Genomic DNA, 24,901 nt, shown 5'->3' on the forward strand with positions numbered 1-24,901 from the left:
CGGAGGAAAAGCCTTCTCCTATCTTGCCCCCTACTACTGGATCAAGCTTCCACTGTATGTTCGCACATGTCCAAACTACTGCAAATTTAGGAAACTCCTCAAATCCCACCTGTTCTGATCCCCCCTCTTTCTCTTGATCCCTGCTACCACAACAGCATTGAGTTTCCCCCGGGTGAGTTGTGCGCTATAATAAATATGAATAACATAACATAACATTATTCAATTAGCCCGAGAGGTGGCCCACCCAGAGGCCTGATAAAACGAAGCGCGGGGACTGCGCTTTGTTTTTTTTAAAAAATTGGTGGGATTCACGGATCTTCCGTGACTTCCGCCTAAATTATTTTTTTTTAAAAATGCTTTTTGGGCCCTTGGGGGTCCCTGAGGAACCCTCTCAAGAGGCCCAGGGGGTCAGGGTTTTTCTACCCTGTCCTCTTTACTTTTTTCACGCTTTTTCTTGTGACTCGGTATAAACGAGTCACAAGATGGTTGCCAACACTTCCTGGTTTGAAGTGTTGGTAGCCAATCAGATCTCAGGCATGAGATCGGAAGGGTTTGCACATCTCTCTAATACTTTTTTATGTTTTTTAACACCATTAGTCTGAATTATTTTGTTCTCTGTTTCTGTACTTACTATTATAAGGATAGGGAAACTATATTTTTGCCACGATATTTGTGTTACACACTATTGTTGATTCCGATATTGTGTGAGTGACCCACTTTTGATGCTAGGCTTATTATCTGGCTTTTACAGGGCCTCCACTGTTTTATAAAATCAAGACTGGCGAAAAACAAATATTCTAGAATGCTGCCTTGTATCAGGCAATGTAGTCCATTGGTGGTTATAATGAGTAACAGCTTTGCCATCATTGGTCCTCAATTTTAGCTTGGGTATGCTTGGAAGAAAAGACCAGATTCATAACAAACAAATGTAATTATTGAATGTGCTATTAAGATGGATACATTTACCTGATTATGCTGCTTGAATCTTAACTTTGTAGAGTCGCTACCACTTTTGCAATAGATCCACAGATCTTTCATGAATTGTATATGCCATATATTATGCAAACCTGCTTTAGGATCACTGGTGGCACAAAATGATTAGAGAGAAAAGAAATACACGTAGTGCTTGTGCATTTGAAAAGCAGTATGAATCGCTCATTTTGTGATATGGCCTCCTCACTCAAATTTTATATGATCACACAGGGTTCTCAGTTATATTATTGTGTAATGTATTGATCTAAATTAAAATGTTGCCAATTTGCATTTAAATAATGCTTAGAGTAGAGAGTATTAATTTGTCATAAATATATTGTCCAAGAATGTAAAACTATACAAAGTGTACAAATTATATGTAAGTATTATGATTACCTTAGCACACGTCTGTTTTGAACCATACACCAAAGTACTGAACGGAACAGATCCCATGCGAATCGCCCTAGATCATTCATATTTAACTGTGACCTGGCTACCAGAGACTTAGAAGAATGCCTTTGAAAACTATTTCTAAATGCCAGGAAATGTCAAGCTTCTTTATTGCCTTTGGGTGGACATTTCAAGATTGCAATGTGCACTGATATCAGTATCTATAGATGAAACCTGCCAGATAACCACCACTGATGTTAGAAGGAGAATTAAACAAGCATTAAAAATGCAATAGGTCTCGCTCTCATTTAAGTTAAAGCAATTCTGTTTGTAGTTAGGTTGCTTTTTAGCTTTGCTTTTATTAGTGTTTTTCAAACTTTAATGTACATAACATGCATATGTAAGCATATATGTATATGTATGCATGCAATTATATTAGTATTTATATAGATATGTAGATGTATATATGTTTATATATGTATATGCATATAAATGCATATATATTATATATGTGCATATGTATTGTATTGTAATTGCATTTATATAGCGCTTACTACTCCTGACGAGGCGTCGAAGTGCACGCTACTCCGGGACCCATAGAGGATTGGTGTTGAATTAGTATAGTGAAACATGCAAGTTCATTTTAAGTGGTGGGTAGGTTAGTCAGTTATTTGGAATGATAGCAGAAGGATAGAGGAGGAAAAAAGGTTTGTATTTATACAGCGCTTGTTAGCTCTGAAGGGGCGTTGAAGCACACTATTCAGGAAGCGCATAAAGGATTAGTGGTGAATTAATATGGTGAAATATCAAAGTAATTTCAGTGGTGGATATTAGTCAGTTATTTGGAGTGAGAAGGATAGTGGAGGGATAAAAGTGGAAGAAAGGTTTACATTCATATAGCACTTGTTACCCCTGATGGGTGTTGAAGCACTTCTCTGGCGAGTGGCACACCACTCTGGAACCCATAAAGGAATAGTCTTGAAAATCAGTATAGTAAACTATGAAGTAATTTGAGTAGTGGAAATATTATTCGGTTATTTGGGTAGAGAAGGGTAGGTGGCGGGATAGAAGGGGGAAAGAGGTTTGTATTTTATAGCGCTTGCTACCCCTCATTGGTTTTTGAAGCGCAAGTAGTACGCTACTCTGGAACCAATTAGGATTAGTGTTGTGTGCGCGTAGAGAGAGATAGACAGGTAGAGAGTGAAGGTTAGAGAGACAGTGAGGGGTAGAGAGAGAGTGAGGGGTAGAGAGAGAGAGTGAGGGGTAGAGAGAGTGAGGGGTAGAGAGAGTGAGGGGGAGAGTGAGTAGAGAGAGTAAGTAGTAGAGATTAGTAGAGTGTGCCTTTTCTGCCTTACGCTTGAAAGGTGTACATTTTGCTGTAGAAATCAATTTTACTCATGTTTTGTGTGGTGCGGTGCCCTAATTAGATCTCTTTCTTCCAGATGCAAGCTACAACGTTAAAATAACTGCCTATAACGGGATGCTAATATAGATAATACACAGAGATGCCACCTTTAAGAATTCTGCCAGTAAAATGGGTGAAAGGCGTTAGCAGCACATTTTGCTAAGAGTTGTGTTCAGGGAGTCACAGTGGCGGGTTGCACCGCGCTAGCCTCAGACGTGCGCCTGGCGGTTTCCGGGACACATTGGTTCCCATCTGAGCGGAGGTCAAGAGGCTTCCGGTCCTGGGGGTTAGTGACATAACCCTTCTCTCTGGCCTCAAGAGAAAAGATTGCCCTTTAAACAGTTCGCAAAATGTGTCAGAGAGATACCGGACCTCAGAATACCGCTAGGGTTATCACATCCCATAACTCCTGGAAAACGCAAGCTAGTAAGCGCTATAAACAGTGTCTTATGACCAGATATCCGACGCATCAAACGTGTGCAAGTAAGGAGGTCCCGTGATATTGCACAGAGCCAGACAAGGAAATGACTGGTCACTTCTTTAACCGGAGAGCTGGAGATCAGTGGGTTAAACCACCTGCTCCATACATCTATCTATGTGAACCTTGCCAGTGGCGGCTGGTGACATTTCAAAGTGGTGAGGCGTAAAATGCTAATCATACTGCACCGTAGCAAGCGAGCGAGCGTATCAAGCGAGCCCGAACCCCCCAAGGAGGGTTCGGAGGGATTCCCCCCTGAGAAAAATTTGAAAAAATAGTGGAAAAATGGTGCATTTTCAAGCAAATTTGAGGAAGCAGGAAGGTTAATAAAGGTTATCTATGGGTCCAGCAGGCAGGTCTGCATGGGTCTTGCTTTTGTGACTGGTGGCCTGCTTCTATACTCCTCCTTGCTCACTGCAGGGGCCTGATGGGAGCATGTAGGCTTTACTGCTTGTTGCAGATGGGTGATCACATGGACTAACAGTTAAGGAGCAGTGGGAAACGGTGGGGGAATATGAATTTTGTGGCACAGAAGACAATTGTGGTCAATGAAAAATGAAGTGGAACAGAAGTAGGAAACCTAGTGAAGCAGAGGGCAGGATATATGAGAAAAGAGACAAGAGCAAGACAGAGAGAGCGTTAGAGATGGAGCACAGCACACACCAGAGACAGACACATACTCTATGGCAAGTACACACACCAGAGGTGCAGCACACACCTGGGACACACACTGCCAAGCACACACACAGGCACAGCACACAGCAGGGACAGACACACGCTCTCTGCCAAGTACACACCGGGGACAGACAGACACTGACACACATACACACTGCAAAGCACACACATCAGAGGAGTAGCACACACCAGGGACAGTCACACACTCTCTGCCAAGTACAGACATGCATCACACACACACACTGCCAAGCATACACACAGGTGCAGCACACACCAGGGACAGACACACACACTCTCTGCCAAGCACACATCAGGCCCAGACACACACACCTAGTACTCTGCCAAGCACACACATCAGAGGCGTAGCAGTAGCACACACCAGGGACAGACACACACTCTTCTCTCTGCCAAGTACACACATCAGAGGCGCAGCACACACCGGGGACATACGCACACTGCCAAGTACACACACACACATTAGAGGTGCGCAGGACACCCCAGGGACAGGCACACACACTCCCTGCCAAGTGCACCCAGGGACAGACACACACACACTCTGCACTTATACCCCTACACTGCCCCAGGACAGAGACCAGGGGCGCTGCCGCCTGGGGCAGACAGGAGGGCTCTGTCCCTGGCATAGGGAGCGATTCACCAATCACCAGATGTCAGGGCTGAATACCACATTTACAGGTCACAAAGGCCTCTGCGCCCTATAAACACCCCACTTCCAGCAAAGGCTGGATGAGGCAAAGGGAAAAGGCTGCAATTAAGGGTGATGCGTCAGACGGCCGGATGCCTTGGGCATTAATTTGTACTGGCTGTTCTGCATGAACCAACTCTCCTGTAAGGCATCAGGAAAGCAGGAAATTATGCAAGCCATGGGTTTAGCAGAGTAATCAAGAGGCTGCACTTGTGTGATATTAATAATACACGGGCCTGTTGTTCATGAATGGATGGATGCACAGGGCCCCTTAACAGAACAAGCTCCTCCCCATGGGGATCTTGGTTTACCAAAGGCACAAAATATCGGATGGTTTCCAAAGACTACTCCACACACAGCCTCATAAGAAAGATTTAAAGTACATAAGAGAAAAGGAGAGAGAAAGTAAACACACATCAAGTAAGACTGAAGGAAAGAAACTTTATTAAGTCTACGCATGGGTGCTCGCGTACCGCAGAGTGTCGCAAGCAGCACAAAGCATTGCACCAATAAACTAACTTACCCTTCTAAAAACCTGCAGATGCAGCGCAAAACTGGACATTGACACACAAGCGCCCGCACCGCTCTAGTAAATAACTGGTCTAGCAACAATAATAGGTAAAAGCATTTTTAGGGACCGGTTTGACAAAGCCACCTTCAGCTGAGCCCATATTCCATGATTTAAACATACATTCTGGAATGTGGAGCCCTCCGCTCCGGAGAGAGAATTAGAGCAATACAACAGAATTTATTGTGCACACTACACATTCCCATATGATAGTGAATAGAAGCACGGATAACTAGGTTTGGAAAGAAATCAGCACACAATTACCAGATAATTGTCCTATAATGCAAACTGTAGCTACAGTAAACAATAACATTACAAAGAAAAAATATATTGGAATACAGAGTGGACGCACCGCCACTGCTCAGCAGGTTCTTCTTTGGATGTGTGTCTGGAGCTTTTCCCTCACCCACAAATAAGACAAAAACATGTCAGTGAAGCCTCGGCTGCATACATTGCATGCGTTAATGCATATACTATGTATTTATGAATGGGTGGCAAAATATGTTATTCTCTCTGACCACTCATACCATTTCGTGTTATTCCAAGGTACCGTTCACTGCTCTGATTGTACACTGTGAAGCCACCCCATATTTACATTGTTAGCTCTCTGAACTGGGACTATCAGACGCAACTCTAAAATGCCTTTAGGCAAAACCAATAAACCTAAAACTTTAACGTTCCTAAATGGCACGTCTGTCTTGCTTTCAATCTGCTGTTTACATTACTTTAAAGTGATCCTGCAATGATCTCGCTGCCCTGTAATGGAGGGAAAACGCTCTCCTCTTCCCTCAGACTTTCACAAGCGCTTAGCTTTTGCAGTCTCTGTTCTAAAGAGCAAGAATTTTTATAAAATTGACCCTACAAAGTATTCCATGCATCAGCTGATACGGTATGCGATCAACACATTATGAGGCACAGGTGCCTAATTGACTTTTACTTCACATAAACATATGTTTATTTTTGCAAATCCTGCGTTCCTATTTGATCCTCTATTACCGTGTTGGTCATGCATATGAGTAATGCATCATGAGCTCTTATTGGGAAAGGCATTAACGCTACAGCACATTCCATGTGTAAGGCAAATGTATTCAACTGGTATTCTGCTGAGTCATCAACTCAATAGCATGCTTAAGAAAATACTGCTGATTCAACATTTGCAGGGGGCAATTATTCATGATCTCATTTGGGACTAAAGCTCAACTTCGATTATTTATTTATTAAGACCACGCATTTAGAATTCATAGATGTAAACATATGGACAATAAATTAGTTGTGAAAGAATGTTCATGTATTTTTTATGAATAGAACATCTTGTACCATCAAGGCCTCCCTTAAACCTAGAACCTAAATTATTCAGCTGTGACGATCCAAGAATGCAGTGTTTGTGATAAGCAAGATACATGTGTACGGCTCCACAACTAAGATATATGCCTGCAAATACTAATATAAGATCCCTTTTTAGCCATGTATGATGAAAGGATTGTCACAGAAGACTGGTAAAGGGGATAGGTTTGGGTACGTAAAAATGGATACCAACATCATTTGTTCAAGTCACATATCATCCCTAACAAAAGGGCAGGAAAGACCATAGGGTTGAGCATTAGTTTTCCTTTTATTGCACCCAATGCAAAGGTCTTTTGAAAACTTCGATTTTGCAAACCTTTTCGATTTCCCTACTCCGTGTAACAAAATGAGCCTATTATAAAATGTACTAGGTTAAAAATAATGCTGTTTTTCTATGCAGACCTATTAGCACTCTCAAAAAGGTAAACCTGGAGATATACATTCTGGATAAATTTTCCACTGTGCATAGAAAGTCTGAGCAATAGGAAAGTTTGTACAGAAACCTCCTGCATATATTTTCTAGCTTGACTGCAGTTGATCATACTGAAAAATACTTAACTACTATGTGAGAATCTCTCTATGCACAAAATATCTTCAACTGGGTGAAGACAAACCAGGAAGCACTGCAAACCAACTGAAGTGGAACAATCGATACACCTCTGCAAAATCAAAACCTTTCCATCGGATACCCCTGGAAGGCCAGTTGTTTCATTTAGAGCCGGAGTCCAGAGAGATACTCCACTCATTGAGCCTTAAAGAGCGACTATCAGCGAGAACAAACATATACGGGTGCTGCTTAGAAGCAATGCTGAAAGATGCTGGCCATAGCAAGTATTGACCCGAAGGTGTCAGCACTGTCTGACTGACGAGGAACGATGAGGAAGCTAAGCTAGCCTAGCGGGTGCTATCCCCAGTAATGTCCACGAGGAGACCTGGGTGCGCAAATGACAGTTCACACAAGGACATTTATGTTCATTCATTCACTCCAACGGTTTGCACATTAGCAGATGATTAATTTGATATCCTGGACAAAAGTTTTCTCAGAGCTCCTATACACTTGGGACTTGCATGCAGCAGTAGCACGAGTTCACAGGGCTCCTTTACTGTCATTAGTCCACATTCATCTGTGCATTTGAAACGGCAAGCCTCGGGGAGCTTTTAAAAAATGAAAAGTGTATTTATTTATTTCCCACATTTCGCCACATAATGACAAACCTTCAATAGAGGAGGGTGGGACATATGCTGTGTCGCTGAGTCAGCAGAATTAATCAGCTTCTTTGTAGACCCGCAATACTGGTTATGATATTTTTTCTATGCGTCTGTACTGTTGCCTCTGATCTTTCCGACGGCAAGATAAAGTAAATGTATTACGTATCAGTTACAAGTCTAATATAGCATAAAATTGCAATTGCTTGTTAAAAAAAGTGTAAGAATAAGTAATATAGTGAAATTAGCGCAAACTGAATTAGTGTATTAACATTATGATAACACAAACAAAGTATTTGCAATAATAAGACTCTGTTCTAAGTGTCAGGCCCCTGCCATGCAGCCGGTAGAATCTACTCGACTTTAACGTTTTCTTTGAAGTTTTTTGCCTCTGGTGTCTTGGGATGCATTGTACTATGGCTCTGGAAACTGATCCAAGTACAACCCTAACCCTTTCTACACTTAATTCTCGGGGTAGCAAATAGCATAGCACTGACTGTGACTGGTTGACTTAGGGATGGCACTGGCACTGGCAGAGGGCAGAGGAGGCCTGGCCTCACCTGGCACAGTAAAAAACTTACGTGGATCGCGATGGTGGTAGTGACCGTGACGTCGACTATCTAGAACTTCTCTCTCTCTGGTGGTCTGCTCCGAGTCCTCGATGTATGTCTTCCGTTCCGACCGACGCAGCAGCAGTAGACAGGAGAACTCACATAAAGCACCAGGCAGTCCGGTCCGTCCGTAGTAGATGTAGGCAGGCAGGCACACAACAACGACGACGACTGATCACTACTTCTGCTTTCACTGCAGCAGCCAATCCTGGCGCAGCGTTAACAGCGCCACTGCGCCAGGATTGGCTACGAGCAGCCTACTATCTGCCCATATTGTACCCGGGACCCCGGGTCCCTTCCTGTGTCTCTGGGTGATATGGAGGGGGGGGAGGGAAGGTGTACCAGTGTACGCATGCGCGGGCCAGTCTCTATATTGCCTTCTCCTGGATTTCACATGCGCAGTGTGTGTGAGTGTCATACGCTATTCTGGCTGCCTGTGCGCCGCAGCCCCGGCCCCCAACCCTCCCCCCCACGGCCCACTTCCTTAAAGATGCCCGATTCTGTCGGGCCGGTAGTGCGCTTGAGTCAGTGCGCGCCTCTATTTTTAAAAAAAACATTTTTTAATGCATGTTGGCAAGGCAGTGCGGTCGTCCATGGCTAGTGGGGCAACGCCCCAACGCCCCCAATGGACGCACCGCCACTGAACCTTGCAGCCTCGAGTTCCAATCCCACCCAATATGACAGTAGCAGGTGCCTTGCCCCCACGAGCTGAGTTTGCCACTGCAACCTGCAGGTCACACATGTGAACCTAAGGTAGTTCGACAAGACCAACGCGCTTCAGCTAAACTCTGGTAGATCAGAGAGTCGTATCCCTGTCAAAGAGCTCAACACTTTTACGCATCTATTGTTTACACTGCGGGTGTCCATTGCTGTGTGGTTTCCCTTCATCGCGGCCGGGCTTAGCTCCGCCCCTCGCCCTCACCGACCGGCCGGGATTCGCTCCGCCGGTCCACATCACCTGACTGCAAGTCCCATGAGCCTCAGGGGGCAGAACGCGCATTTCCCACGCGCCAGGAGGCGCATAAAGACTCGCCTGTTGCAGAGTCACTTGGTGTCCATTGCTGTGTGGTTTCCCTTCATCGCGGTCGGGCTTAGCTCCGCCCCCCGCCCTCACCGACCGGCCGGGCTTCGCTCCGCCGGTCCACATCACCTGACTGCAAGTCTCAGGAGCCTCAGGGGGCAGAACGCGCATTTCCCACGCGCCAGGAGGCGCATAAAGACTCGCCTGTTGCAGAGTCCCTTGGTGTCCATTGCTGTGTGGTTTCCCTTCATCGATGCCGGGCTCACCTCCGCCCCCCGCCCTCACCGACCGGCCGGGCTTCGCTCCGCCCCTCGCCCTCACCGACCGGCCGGGCTTCGCTCCGCCGGTCCACATCACCTGACTGCAAGTCCCATGAGCCTCAGGGGGCAGAACGCGCATTTCTCACGCGCCAGGAGGCGCATAAAGACTCGCCTGTTGCAGAGTCCCTTGGTGTCCATTGCTGAGTGGTTTCCCTTCATCGCGGCCGGGCTTACCTCCGCCCCCCGCCCTCACCGACCGGCCGGTCTTCGCTCCGCCGGTCCACATCACCTGACTGCAAGTCCCAGGAGCCTCAGGGGCAGAATGCGCATTTCCCACGCGCCAGGAGGCGCATAAAGACTCGCCTGTTCCTTCATCCCGCGAGGACGCGCGCGGGACACGCCGGGCTAAGCCCGGGCAAAGGGCGGGCCCTCTGTGGCCCTCAGAGGCCTGAGGAGGCCGGGACGGACCATCCCCCTTGGTTTTTTTCCCACAAGAGGAGGTAAAGAGACTTGGACTCCATACTTCGTGGCTTACTTAATATTTGATTTTATTCACGGACTTTGATTTTTGTATTTTAAATTTCCTGACCGTGTCGCTGCTTGGTATTACCCATATCATAACCAAGCCACATTATGACTCGTAAGGGGGTTAATAGAAATGTCATCTCTCAGGGGGGTTCATGCCATAGGACATAAGTCCACCACCTAAACGGGATAATATTGCCCACTCCTAGTGATACAGATGGAAATAATTCTTGCCAGCCCGTAGATAGTATACTCAGTCTAGACTCTTCTTTATTAACAGCCGGTATCGTGCAAAGCCTCTCACTGGAAGAGGAATTAAATATCCTGTGTAAAACTAGGTATGTTCCAGTGGAACCGAGATCCGAACAAATTAGTGCCTTACCTTGTCATCCTGATAGTACTGGTACATTATCCCCTAATAACTGCCCGCTGGAACACCCCCTATTACCCCAAAAAGCTAACATCCAAAATATACTACTCCCCCAGGTTTCATCCGTTAAAAGGAAGTACGACGGGGATAAACACAATGGGAATCACCCAAAGCTACAAAAACTGTCCGTAAGCCCCTTACTTCCCACCATTAACTCCCCCTTAACCCCAGAGGCTGCAGAAAAATTAGACCACTCAATACTTCCATCCCAGTTAACTTTACTGTCCCAGATTGAACTACTGATTAAATCTATTACATCACCGTTGGTGGAAAAACTAAACACTCTAGGGGACAGGTTGACGAGACTAGAAGAAATGATCAAGGCCAACCTGCCTCCCACTAAAAACTCTGTAACATCTAACCGTTCCCAGCCACCTGCTGCCCCCGAAGTGCCGACACTAACTACACAAAGCACTACTGACCAAATTCAGCCACTAGCCCTTAATACATCAGCTCCGAAAGTTCCTAAAATCCCCTCTACACCCGTTTTAGCACGGCATACTGCTCCTAGAGCAGAGTTTAATAAAGCACCTTACATACACCTACCACCGGAGGCCGCCCCATTTGTATATGTCCTTTCAGGAGTACCAGCACTTACTCATGGAAAAGTCGAAAGACAAGAAGATCTACTAAACAAGGTTATGTTTTGGTTAACAAAAAATAGACCTCTGCCAACTGACCTTAATGGAAGTATAGTGAGTGTCAGAAGGGTGGGCTGGCTAGGTTCTCTCCCAAAAAACATTCCTGGTGATCTAGTGCTAGTTAAATTTAGGAACAGACATATTGTCCCATATTTGAAAACCTGGCAGCCACAAGTAAGAGACGGCCCTATATCCTCATGGGATTTACACGACTTTTACCCCTGTGCGTCATACCACCCTCTATCAAGATCAAAGACCAAAGACAGGGTATAATTACTCGATGGGTAGAAGCGCCTGTGTATTGAATGGTAGTAGCTTTTCCGCTTCTAATCAATTCGAACAAATGCACAATGGCTATAAGCATGGAAAGCTCTACTAATTTGCTCTTAGTAAGCGACAAGCTGATGTAATGGTAGATCTGTGAATGCTAATCCTGTGAAAGGCACGTGACAATAATGAAATTATTCCCACAGGCTGGGCCAAAGTTTTTAACTTGTACATACTTTGTGCTACTGCATGTTTTGTTTCTTGACTGTTTTTAACTGTACGCTTTTATGATTTTAAAACCAAAATCGAATAAAGCAAAACTGAACTGAACTACACTGCGGGTCATGGGCCATTCAGCCATTTATTGTGCCAGCTAACCATTACACCTCAAAGAGCCAAGAAGCAATGCGCATTCTGGGTGTGCCCTAAAGAAATTGTAACTATTCCACAAAAACACTTGGGCTACAAACAAACACGGGCCGGTAGAAACTTTGTGTGAAAGCGGGGTCCGGCGCTGTGGTTACCCCCACCCCGCGCCCCCTCATAGCTCCTGAAGCACTTCGGCGCTTTTCCAAGAGCGGCGGCCTGTCTTTTATCCACGAGATAGAGAGCTATTAGGACATGAGAGACACACAGATGGGCTCGACAACGCAAAGCACCGGCACTTACTGTACCTCAACAGCCTCAGAGTAAGAGACAAACATGGGGTGGGGCGAACACCCACGACATTAGCAGACAGTAAGGAGGAGAAAGAACCTGCAACAGTTACACAGGGTGGGGGGGTGAGGAAGAATGAGTGGGATCCAGTGTTGTTGCGGCACCTATCGAGCGTCTGGTCCACGGAATCTCTAGCTCACCTGATGCCTCCCCCCAGTTTTCATTTAATTGCTCGGGTCTTCGTTACCATCGCCGACAGCAGGGCGGCTACTCCTACGAACAAGCCTTGCCATCTTACTGAGCCCTCGGCACCCAGGCGCTGCTAGTTTGTTTGTGCTGATCCTGCCAACCCGCACCCACCCCATCATCTGCTCGTACCCGTTCACGAGCCTTCCAGTGCTAGGCAGCAACGCCCCTGTACAAGGGATGCTAGGTCCAGGCAACGGCGCATTGCCTCACGCCGGGGCACATGGGACCGGACCATCCTCCCTGTTACTCAGAGGCGGCTCCTGTCCGAGGAAGATCCCCTAACTGCGGAGCGGCTGGGCCTGCGCTTGCCTGGGTATGCGTAGTGCTGATGGTGCTACGTGCAGAATGCAGAGGATTGCGCTTCAGCAAAGAGCATTGACGGTACCATTGGTTTCTTGCCTAGAAGAGCGCAAGGTACAAACCACTGGGGGTAAGAGTGGCCAGGAAAAGCAAGAGAAACCGAGCCAGCAGCATCGTGCCCATGGGTGAAGACAAAATAGTGCGTCCCTCACACAAGAACACGGAAGAGCAAGTGCTCGCCATGACGCCGACTTTTCTCTCTTTCTGCCGTCCCACTTGGATGGACTGCCCTGACTTCCTGCTAGCGTAAAAGGTTTATTATCTTCTTTAAGGAGCCATCTGTTTCGCCCCATAAAGATAACAACCCTTTTACGAAAAAACCACACGATATTGCAGGGCTAGAGGGACGTTTAAAGACCAAGCCTAAGTATTATCCCCCACAGAAACAAGCTAATAAACAACAAACTTAGGGGTCTAATTAGAAATCCAAGTATGATTCCATGCTTTTGTAATCATGTCAATAGTACATGAGGACAAACACAGCAAATCCAACAAACCATACCACCAACAGTGAAGCACCAGTAAACGTGAGTCACCCCTAGTTTAGGATTCCCATCAAAAGTCTTGTATGGATCAATATTCTCATTTGGTAGTCCTTATCGGGTATTGTGTCTCTTGATCATTGAGACCAGCATACCCAGATAGCCAGTTCGGGGTAGCGACCCACAATCACTCGGTACTACCACATGATGTTGATACGATGGGAAGTGCAGTGCAAAAGCAAAAAGTGGTGATTAAAAAAGGATAGGGAACTTAACATAAACCAGTTTTAATAAACGTTAGCCCCTTCCCCTTTAAAAACAAGACCAGTATAATATCATCAACGCAGTCCACACAAATAGCTGCGAGGAGACCAACATGTTTCAGCCCCAATGGAAAAAGATCCCCAGGCTTTCGTCAGGGTCTCTGTTCTAAGAATATGCTACTGCTTATGAGTGAATAAAGTGTGAAAAAATTATACAAAAAACACACAAGTGAAAAACCAGTAAAGGATATTATTTTCCTTCAACTGTATCAACTCCTCTCTTCGGCACCTGGTCGATTTAGTACTGTGTTTTGGAGACAAACATACCGGTGAATCACGATCAGCTATCATGGTCTGTTGGAAGAGATACAGCATTTCTCAAATATACAAGTTCTTTACTCACCCAGGGTGTCCGGGCAGTGGACCTCACCTCTTCCTGGACCTGGCTCAGGATATGTGAGACCCCGCTCTACAATTACAGAAACCGACTCCATAAATACAAAGGACAGAGGGATCAAGCGTTGATCTACTCTGGCATTTAAACAATATGAAGTCAAAAGGTCTTCTGTGCATGGAATACACTTACATCTATCAAAACGTTTCAATTACAACCAGCTATCCACACCCTTGCAAGCCACAAACTGAGAAGCCATTGGTGTAATAGTCACTAAGGTCAGACATCAGGTGACAACAGCCTTGATACAGAACTATTAAGAGAGGTAGAGATATGTGTCCTACCTGTCCGTCGTTGTCTCAGGATGTGAGACTGAGTCAGGGGGAGGCACCGAACCTCCTTCGTTCTCCCTGCTTCATTCGCCCGGTTTGTTGAAATGAACCAATCGGTGCCGGTGGGGGAGGGGCAGGGCCGAAAGGCTGCGTTGGTTCCCATTGCCCAACAACTTATTTCACAGCATCCGCTGGTATACGAGATAGATTTGAGACCAGGGGGGGGAGCGGGTCTGTGTCCCCGACTGTCAGCAGTATTCAGGAGACTGGCACGCGTAATCTCGCGAGATTACCTAGTCGAAACTACAAAATGACGTCACGCGTCAGTCTAGTGTAGTTTATTCGTATCGTTTCCGCCCTCTGAGGCAGAACTCGAGCGCTCGAGCGCTGAAGCTAGGGAAAGAACTACCGGATGACGCGGTAATGCTTAAAAAAGTAGTTCAATGTTAGCGAAAGTCGCTGTAATCAGCCTAGCATGCAGTATCACTCATTGTCTATAAACTATGACCCTTCTTATATGCAGCACCACACTACAAGTACATCCTTTATTAAAGGGAAAGTCAAAAGTCTATCTTAGAAAGCAGATCACTGTTTATGAGTGAAAAAAGTGAAAGCCCACAGGGGGGCGACAATACACATACAATCATCTGTCAGACCCCTGTGGTGTCCATACCCTTTGAAGGGTGTAGTGCAAGTTAAAATTTAAGCACTAGAGGACTGAGGGGCAGACATGAGACACGGTAGCAGTGAATCTACTCTTGCTATAAACCTACTATATAGGAGGTCGTAGTCACTAGCATTATTCCAACCAGCATTATGCAGAATACTCACGCATACCTATATGTAAATTCACGACAGATTAAGCCAGGGTATGTCATCGTTCAATCCTCGTCTATCTGTGCCCAATTTGAAAACCCACTTTTGTTCACGTAGGAACAAAAATCTAGACACATCACTCACATGTGGTGGAATAAACGGTTTTTCCAGGACATGCCATTTAAAATCTGTTTCGGCATGATTGTGTGTTATGAAGTGCTTGGTGAGCTTCGAAACATCTTTTTTGCACCGAAAAGTACGCCTGTGCTCTTGCATCCTCACGCGCACCTTCCGCGTGGTCATACCCACATACCGTTCGTTACACGTGCAGGTAATGAGGTAAATTAGGTTGGTACTGTTGCAGTTGGAAAACTGCCGCAGTTCCCAGGGCCGATCGGTACCAATGTCCACGCTGGTGATTTTAGTAGTCAGAGGGCAAACAGAAAAACCTCCGCACGGATGGTGACCCACCACAGGAGGTAGGTCCCATAGTGTGCCTAACTCTCTCCTAGGTGTAGCTTTAGGGCGAGTGTGTACCAAACGGTCCCTTAGGTTTCTGGAGCGTTTGAAGGCAAAGAGCGGAAGAGCAATTTTCTCCTTGCCACTGTTCAGAATTCTCCAATGTTTCTTAATCACTTTCTGAACGTAATTGGACTTTGAGTTGAAAGTACTCACTAGTGTCAAGCGATCCAGAGATGGTTTCTCTGTGCGAGGTTCCAGTAATGCAGCCCGATGGTTATTCGCTGCTCGTTTGGATGAACGCTGGACTAGTTTTTTGGGGTAGTGTCTCGCGGTCAACTGCTTAGACAGGTCACCTGCATGACGTTTGAAAGTCTCTGGGGTAGAACAGTTCCGACGAACTCGAAGGAACTGTCCGAAGGGCAGATTATCCCTTAAAGACTTGGGGTGTTGGCTTTCGTACAAGAGCAGGGAGTTCCTTGCCATAGGCTTACGGTATAATTCACTCTCTAGGCCGCTCTCGGTACTGTAGATAGAGAGGTCTAAGAAGGAAAGCCTGTCTTTACTCATTTCCATGGTAAAACGAAGGTAGTTGTTCTGACTATTGAGCCATTGGTGGAACCTAAGGGCCGATTCGCTAGTCCCTCTCCAAACCATAAGAATGTCATCGATGTATCTTTTCCACCAAATTATAGATGAAAAAAACGGATTGGTGGGATGCAAAACTTTTCGGTGCAAAAAAGATGTTTCGAAGCTCACCAAGCACTTCATAACACACAATCATGCCGAAACAGATTTTAAATGGCATGTCCTGGAAAAACCGTTTATTCCACCACATGTGAGTGATGTGTCTAGATTTTTGTTCCTACGTGAACAAAAGTGGGTTTTCAAATTGGGCACAGATAGACGAGGATTGAACGATGACATACCCTGGCTTAATCTGTCGTGAATTTACATATAGGTATGCGTGAGTATTCTGCATAATGCTGGTTGGAATAATGCTAGTGACTACGACCTCCTATATAGTAGGTTTATAGCAAGAGTAGATTCACTGCTACCGTGTCTCATGTCTGCCCCTAAGTCCTCTAGTGCTTAAATTTTAACTTGCACTACACCCTTCAGAGGGTATGGACACCACAGGGGTCTGACAGATGATTGTATGTGTATTGTCGCCCCCCTGTGGGCTTTCACTTTTTTCACTCATAAACAGTGATCTGCTTTCTAAGATAGACTTTTGACTTTCCCTTTAATAAAGGATGTACTTGTAGTGTGGTGCTGCACATGAGAAGGGTCATAGTTTATAGACAATGAGTGATACTGCATGCTAGGCTGATTACAGCGACTTTCGCTAACATTGAACTACTTTTTTAAGCATTACCGCGTCATCCGGTAGTTCTTTCCCTAGCTTCAGCGCCCGAGCGCTCGAGTTCTGCCTCAGAGGGCGGAAACGATACGAATAAACTACACTAGACTGACGCGTGACGTCATTTTGTAGTTTCGACTAGGTAATCTCGCGAGATTACGCGTGCCAGTCTCCTGAATACTGCTGACAGTCGGGGACACAGACCCGCTCCCCCCCTGGTCTCAAATCTATCTCGTATACCAGCGGATGCTGTGAAATAAGTTGTTGGGCAATGGGAACCAACGCAGCCTTTCGGCCCTGCCCCTCCCCCACCGGCACCGATTGGTTCATTTCAACAAACCGGGCGAATGAAGCAGGGAGAACGAAGGAGGTTCGGTGCCTCCCCCTGACTCAGTCTCACATCCTGAGACAACGACGGACAGGTAGGACACATATCTCTACCTCTCTTAATAGTTCTGTATCAAGGCTGTTGTCACCTGATGTCTGACCTTAGTGACTATTACACCAATGGCTTCTCAGTTTGTGGCTTGCAAGGGTGTGGATAGCTGGTTGTAATTGAAACGTTTTGATAGATGTAAGTGTATTCCATGCACAGAAGACCTTTTGAATTCATATTGTTTAAATGCCAGAGTAGATCAACGCTTGATCCCTCTGTCCTTTGTATTTATGGAGTCGGTTTCTGTAATTGTAGAGCGGGGTCTCACATATCCTGAGCCAGGTCCAGGAAGAGGTGAGGTCCACTGCCCGGACACCCTGGGTGAGTAAAGAACTTGTATATTTGAGAAATGCTGTATCTCTTCCAACAGACCATGATAGCTGATCGTGATTCACCGGTATGTTTGTCTCCAAAACACAGTACTAAATCGACCAGGTGCCGAAGAGAGGAGTTGATACAGTTGAAGGAAAATAATATCCTTTACTGGTTTTTCACTTGTGTGTTTTTTGTATAATTTTTTCACACTTTATTCACTCATAAGCAGTAGCATATTCTTAGAACAGAGACCCTGACGAAAGCCTGGGGATCTTTTCCCATTGGGGCTGAAACATGTTGGTCTCCTCGCAGCTATTTGTGTGGACTGCGTTGATGATGTTATACTGTTCTTGTTTTTAAAGGGGAAGGGGCTAACGTTTATTAAAACTGGTTTATGTTAAGTTCCCTATCCTTTTTTAATCACCACTTTTTGCTTTTGCACTGCACTTCCCATCGTATCAACATCATGTGGTAGTACCGAGTGATTGTGGGTCGCTACCCCGAACTGGCTATCTGGGTATGCTGGTCTCAATGATCAAGAGACACAATACCCGATAAGGACTACCAAATGAGAATATTGATCCATACAAGACTTTTGATGGGAATCCTAAACTAGGGGTGACTCACGTTTACTGGTGCTTCACTGTTGGTGGTATGGTTTGTTGGATTTGCTGTGTTTGTCCTCATGTACTATTGACATGATTACAAAAGCATGGAATCATACTTGGATTTCTAATTAGACCGCTAAGTTTGTTGTTTATTAACAACCCTTTTACGCCAGCAGTAAGTCAGGGCAGCCGTCTAAGTTGGACGGCAGAAAGAGAGAAAAGAGTACGTCACACAGAGCTCTTTCCCAATGGCCGGCCACCATTTAGCAGAAACAGTGGCGCCGGCCAATGGGAAAGAGGGGCGGGGCTTAAAGCCCGCTAGTGAATCTCCCTCAAGATCATAAGATCTCGCCAGCGAGGCTGCGCACGTGCGCAGTCTTACGCTAGGCTTCGACCTAAAAAGATAACAACAGACATAATGTGACCTTTATTCGTTGCTACAGCACTTCATAATTGAGCTTGATGATGAAATGAACAACAGAGAATGGAGCTTGTGTCACGAATTATCATGTGTTAGTGCCATGGAAAGAGTTCTCCATGAAAATGTATTAAACTTCGAGGCTCAGGTGGTGTGAGGCCTTTTTTCTGAGTTTTGGGGCAGATCATGGCTATTGGGTAGTATGTGGTGGGTGATGTTGTGTACGACTGCTGTCCCAGACCCGCCAGTATTATTGCAGTCAATTTGGATAATTATGTTACACCATTTGTACATTTGTCTTTTCTAAAGGTAGATAGGTTGCTTAGTGTAGACTTAGGCCAGGAGGTGGAGGAAGGGTTGGAATTCAGATACAGTTTAACATATTACTAAACCTCAATAAAATCATTGTCCAATTAGATCTAATGTTAAAAAAAAAGAAACGTTTCTTTTTAACAGATATGTGAGCAGATGGGCAGTTATCCCTCTCCAACAGAGGTATGACCCCAAACTGTTTTACAATGATTGTCCAGTACTAACATTTGACCTATCAATAAAGTGATTTGAGACATCATGACAATATCCAGATGATTAGGTCACAGTTCTTTTTTATGGGCAGGTTTCTCAATAGCTCTATTGCCAGACAGATTGTTACAAATGTATCAAACATTCTGTGGCTTGTCTGATCTTTGCCCTAGCTTTCGAGAGGCCCTGGGCTCAAGGGAACACAATTCAGGGAAACTGTGCACAGAAATACCGAAATTCTAAAAGGCTATCACCCACAAGGGAACTTGAGTCTCAACACATAAGACATCTGGCTTCTGGTCAGCAAAGAACACAGTCCCAAAATCAAAGTTCCATTGTCCAATGATATGGGCAATGGACACAGATCACTAGGACAAGTTACAATTCCAATATTCTAACAAGGAAACTAGTGGTGATTGGAATGTTATTAAAATACAAATTAGCTTCCCAATAGGGTACCTAAATTCAAGAATCCATAGTTTATAAACAGATGATGGTGGTAAACATATTTGTGAGCAGGGGGCACTTACATTTCACCTCTAACAAGTAGAGAAAATGTTGTGGTAGCCCTGTGGCTCCTAAATTACTGCTGCACTGCCACTCTGAGTGGCATTTTTAAAAAAAAGATCAATCTACGGAGTATCCTCAATAAGTCAAGTGTGCATAAAATGCACACTTACATTTTGATTTGTTCCTCATTTCCAATGTTACTGAAACTTCTTTAACCTTACTAGACAATCTATGAGACTGAAGGGCGTATCAAATTAAGTGAGCACTGGAACGTCTAATTTAAGACACCATCTGTGCCACTGTTTTGGGCTAGCTACTGTCTTAAGTAGCACTATTTTACCACCTTCAATCAATCAATCAGGGAATTTTAAGCACGCTACTTACCCATGAGGGTCTCAAGGCGCTGGGGGTGGGGAAGGAGCAGCTCGGATTAGTTGAAAAGGCAGGTCTTAAGGATCTTCCTGAAGATGTGTAGGGTGGGGGCACGTCTGATGTCGATCGGGAGCTCGTTCCAGGTCTTGGCCGCGATGTAGGAGAAGGTTTTCCTACCTGTTCTTGCCCTGCGGATGCACAGGGTTCATCGAGGTTCCACTTGGGTACGTGGAAGGAGATTCTATTGTTGAGATATTGGATTGTGGAGGCATTTGTAGGCGTGGGTGAGTATCTTGAAGGTTTCTTTTTACTCAATGGGGAGACAGTGGAGATTACGCAGGTGTTAGGTGATGTGTTTGTGTTGAGGAATGCCAAGGACGAGTTTTGTTGCGGTGTTCTGTATGATCTAGAGCTTACAGAGCAGAGACTTGTTGATCACAGCGTAGAGGGCGTTTCCGTTGTCCAGTCTGCTAGTTATGAGTGCATGTGTGATGGTCTTCCTTGATTCGGGGGAGGATCCATTTGAAGTTCTTTCGGAGGATGCAGAGGGTGTTGAAGCAGGTGAAGGTGACGGCGTTGACCTGTCGGGTCATGGAGAGGGAGGAGTCGAGTATGATGCTGAGGTTCTGGGTGTGGTCTGTGGGGGTGCGGGGGCTGCCGAGGGCAGTGGGCCACCAGGTGTTTTCCCATGCAGAGGGGGAGGGTCTGAAGACAAGGACTTCTGTTTTCTCTGAGTTGAGCTTCAGGCAGCTGCTGCTCATCCAGGATGCAACGTCCTTCATTACTTCTTGTAAGTTGAGTCTGTTGGTGATGGGGTCCTTGGTGAGGGAGAGGATGAGCTGGGGGTCGTTCGCTGCTGAGTCAGTGCTGTCTGACGATGGGTGGGAGCGAGGGGGCCCATGTAGATGTTGAAGAACGTGCAGCTGAGCGACGATCCTAGGGATACACCACAGTTGATTTATGTGGGTCCGGAGAGGAAGGGTGGCAGTCTGATTCTTTGGGTTCTGCCGATGAGGAAGGAGCGGAGCCAGCCACCTTAGACGGGGTAAATGGTTGCTTATTACTGGAACTTTAAAGGCATGGGTTGCTTTCAGCTTCAAAAGTGGCAGCATTGGTTGACATATTTAAAGTAAGCAACAAAGCATAACATAATAACAAACACAGAGCAACATAACAACACAATGAGAACATAAGAGGGCACAACACAGCAAAACCGTCTAAACAAAACACCACGCAACAATCATAGTGCAACACAACAAAATGAGATTGCAGTAAAGCAACACAGAAAAACTGGGACACAAAAAACAGAACACCATCACAAGAGATTTCGAAACACGGCAAATGTGCACATTTGTTCTTGTTGCATATTACCACCTCCAGAATCCTGTATTCAAAATACATTGACAAAAGATGTCTGAAATAATCACTGCCTTAGCTTACCACCAATGACATGAAATAACTTCGAACAAAAATGTTTTTTTTCTCATGTCATAAAAAATGTTTTCAATGCTTTTGTCATCATTTTTGCTCATAAACTGTAGTGGGAAACACAGAGTTTGTTCGGTTTAAAATCACTCAATGATGGTTGCACAGAAACAAAAACGACAGAAAATGATTGTCATGAAATATAAAAGCTCTATGAAGGGGTTGGTTGGCATAGCAACTCTGAACTTCGTGATCTGTGATAAGTTCTAACGAAGTGCTAATTACCACACTTTGATGGATTTCTACATACTGCTTCACCACATTGTTTTTGCAATAGTCACTGCTGCCTTCCAGCAAAAATCAATGTTTGTATGGTGTATATTCATATTGGCTGTATTTCTTTTCTTTTCCTTCAGAATAGTGCCTGTCATGTGTCATCTACATATTGTACTTTCCTTGTAAACAATAATTTTGGTAATATTGAAACACTGATGTTAGGAAATATTGTTTTAGTCTTCATTGGTATTCTTCCATGTCTCAAAACTCTCTGTATTATCACACAAAAGCAGCATTGTCTGTCCGAATAAAATTATATAAGCTTTTTCTTGCTGTGTGCACAGCTCGTGCATGCTCATTTCCTTGCTGGAAGATAGCATTGGCTCTGCTCCACTCCTGGAAGTGACGGATTGCTCCCACAGTGCTTCTTTGTTCATGCCCTCGAGAGCCCGGCAACAGAATACACAGCATATGTTACATTTCCGATCATACCGCGAATATGGTGCTATTGTCCAGTTGCTTTTATTTATCAAGGTTATGTATATCACAGCGTAAAATCTGTCTCTAGTACAGAAAATCTGTGGCCCGATTAAGTACCAGGCTCACCAGTGGTGCAACACAAGATGATAGGGCCCCCCTGCAGAATAGGGTGAGGGGCCCCTGAGTATCCCATAGGTCACAGATATACATCGGCATTGGGCTGAATGTGGCTCCCTAAAGGTTTAGTGGCCCCTCGAATGGGTGCCCTCCCCCCCGCGCCGCGGAGGCTGGGTGGGGTCCTCTCCCCCCGCCCCCCCCCCCCTCCTCAGGGGCCTGTTTTACACCTCTGAGGCTCACGGCCTAGATTTGCGCACACGATTACCAAAAGCGTGTAAAATGATTTAAAGTAGTTTGCCAGCCCCTAGCACCTTGTCCCCAGTGTACATTTCCTTCATATGCACACCCCTATGTTCGTCACTCAGCAGGATACCGCTCGTGCTTAGTAGCTTACTAAAATAGCTCCAGAGGAAGCCTCTCCCATCCTGTGTGTTCGCTGTAGTCCGAGGCGGTGCTCATTTTGAAGTCAGATGTTTAGATTCAGCCCCTTCATTGAGCCCTCTGTCAGCTGTGCTCAGGAATAACACTGAATAGCGCTCTCTGTTCGGGAACCTTTTCCATGTCCCTCCCACACCAGTGGATTCATGTGCGGCTGCCTGGACCTTGTCCCAGCGCAAGGCAATGTTTTCCACAGTCGAGCGATGGTGTCAGCAAATTTCAGGTGCATGTCTATTTTCATGGAGGTTGTGTGGGTACCATATTAAACAATGGCATTGAAAACAATCATTACAAGTTTAGACTCTCTTCATTCGATTAACTGTAAAGGAAGGCTTTCTCAACATGGAAACATCATTTCCCTATGAAAAAATATGTTTTTTGTTATAAGTACATTTGCACAGTGGATTCTGTCCCCGCTGTGTGGACTTCTATGCTTTGGGGAACTTCGCACACCAGGAATTGAAGTCTGCTGGAAGCTGTACCTCACCTCCCCAGAGATGAGCCTGGAACCCTGTGCTTGGCGCATCTTCCAGTCTTATGAGAATGCTGTTGAATAAGAACAAGGTGAATAAGTATGTCTAGACAGAGGCAGGAATCTCCACCCGAACTAATACTTTTTTTGAATCGAAATCTTTATCTACTTGCCAGAATATCCATGCACCTGTTGGAGTACATCGCTTTAAACAAAGCTACAGGTGTCTTAAGCGAACATCTGGCATGTCTTGATCAACCCTCATCATCTGGAACCAGCCTAAAGAGTTTCCACTCCCACACCTTAAAAACTGCACCAACTCACCCGCAGCCCTACCACTCTCCCTGTGCGGCACTTCCTTCCACTACGGTTTTAATCTGCCGGCCAGCTGATGTTTTTTCCCTATCCACTACTACTGCTCCAACCACTGTGACCTTTCATCCACACACACCTGGCTGGGGCTCCAATGGACGCCGCTTACGGCCAGCTGATGCACTCAATCAGAAATAGGGTCCTGCTATGTGGTCCTGTTTCGGGTGGCACCAGGATTTAAACATGGATATTGGAAGCCTTAGTCACTAGTGGAAGATGGGGATTTGGAGAAGTCCCATGAGAATTGCCCAATGCTGAGCGCTCACATGTTGGAGATGGGAGACCTCTTCTTTGTTTACTGTGGAGGTCATGGGTCAATAAAGTGAAGTGCCCCGTAACTTCCATTTCATAATGGACCATTGGGCTCTCTGTTAGTGATAAACCACTGCTGTTGCAGTTAATAATCCTAATTAAATGGTCTAGTTCTTGAGCTGGGTTCTCGACTGGTGATCAATATTTGCTGTTGAAGATCTTTACAGAAAAATAAACTAAAACAATTCCAGGGCGGAAGCAGTGGAAGCACCAGTTACGATCAGCAGGCAAGAGGCTGTGTATTGATCAGTAAATCCATATTGGCAGGAAAGGTGGGGGCAGCCTTTGGTGGTTTTGAGTGGCAGAGGAAGAGAGAGAGGTGGGGAAGGATTATGGGGGAAGAGATGGAGGGGGGCCATGACCAGGGGAAAAGGGACATAGCAATGCAGGGTATATAGAAAGAGATACCCTGAGGAGCACTTGTTGGCAGTGAGTAGGGAGAGAGAGTTGTGGGACCACCAAGCAGTGGGCGCAAGGGATTTGAAGCAGAGGGCAAGAGAAAAGAGATGAAAAGGGAGAGAGGAAGCATAAACAGGGATCTGGAGGTATACAAAAGCAGGGGGAGATAGACGCTCCTCGAGGAAAGAGAAAAGATTGTGCACTCCTGTGCTATCAGTACTGAATGGCAAATGATATTGAAACATGAAAAAAGAAAAATGATTCCCTGATGTCAGCAGTGGAAGGAGACAACTCATCCAATTTAGACCTTGGTAAGAGAACTGTGCTTCAGAGGAGGAACAAACACCCAACCGGGAGGAAAGCTGTTAAATCTGCACCCTGGGTGGGTTACACAGTGGGGTCGTGCAGGGGGCGCGATTGCGGGAGGGAGCATCATAAAAAAAAAATCACTTACCTTGCCACCACCATGACCCGCGTCTCCTTCCTTCCTGCTCCGACTGCAGGAAGCAGGCAGCCAGACTGCCTCCCCATAGCCAATCACAACGCTGCAATGCAGCG

This window comes from Lissotriton helveticus, chromosome 10 (genome assembly GCF_964261635.1).
Source record: "Lissotriton helveticus chromosome 10, aLisHel1.1, whole genome shotgun sequence".
Classification (NCBI taxonomy): Eukaryota; Metazoa; Chordata; class Amphibia; order Caudata; family Salamandridae; genus Lissotriton; species Lissotriton helveticus.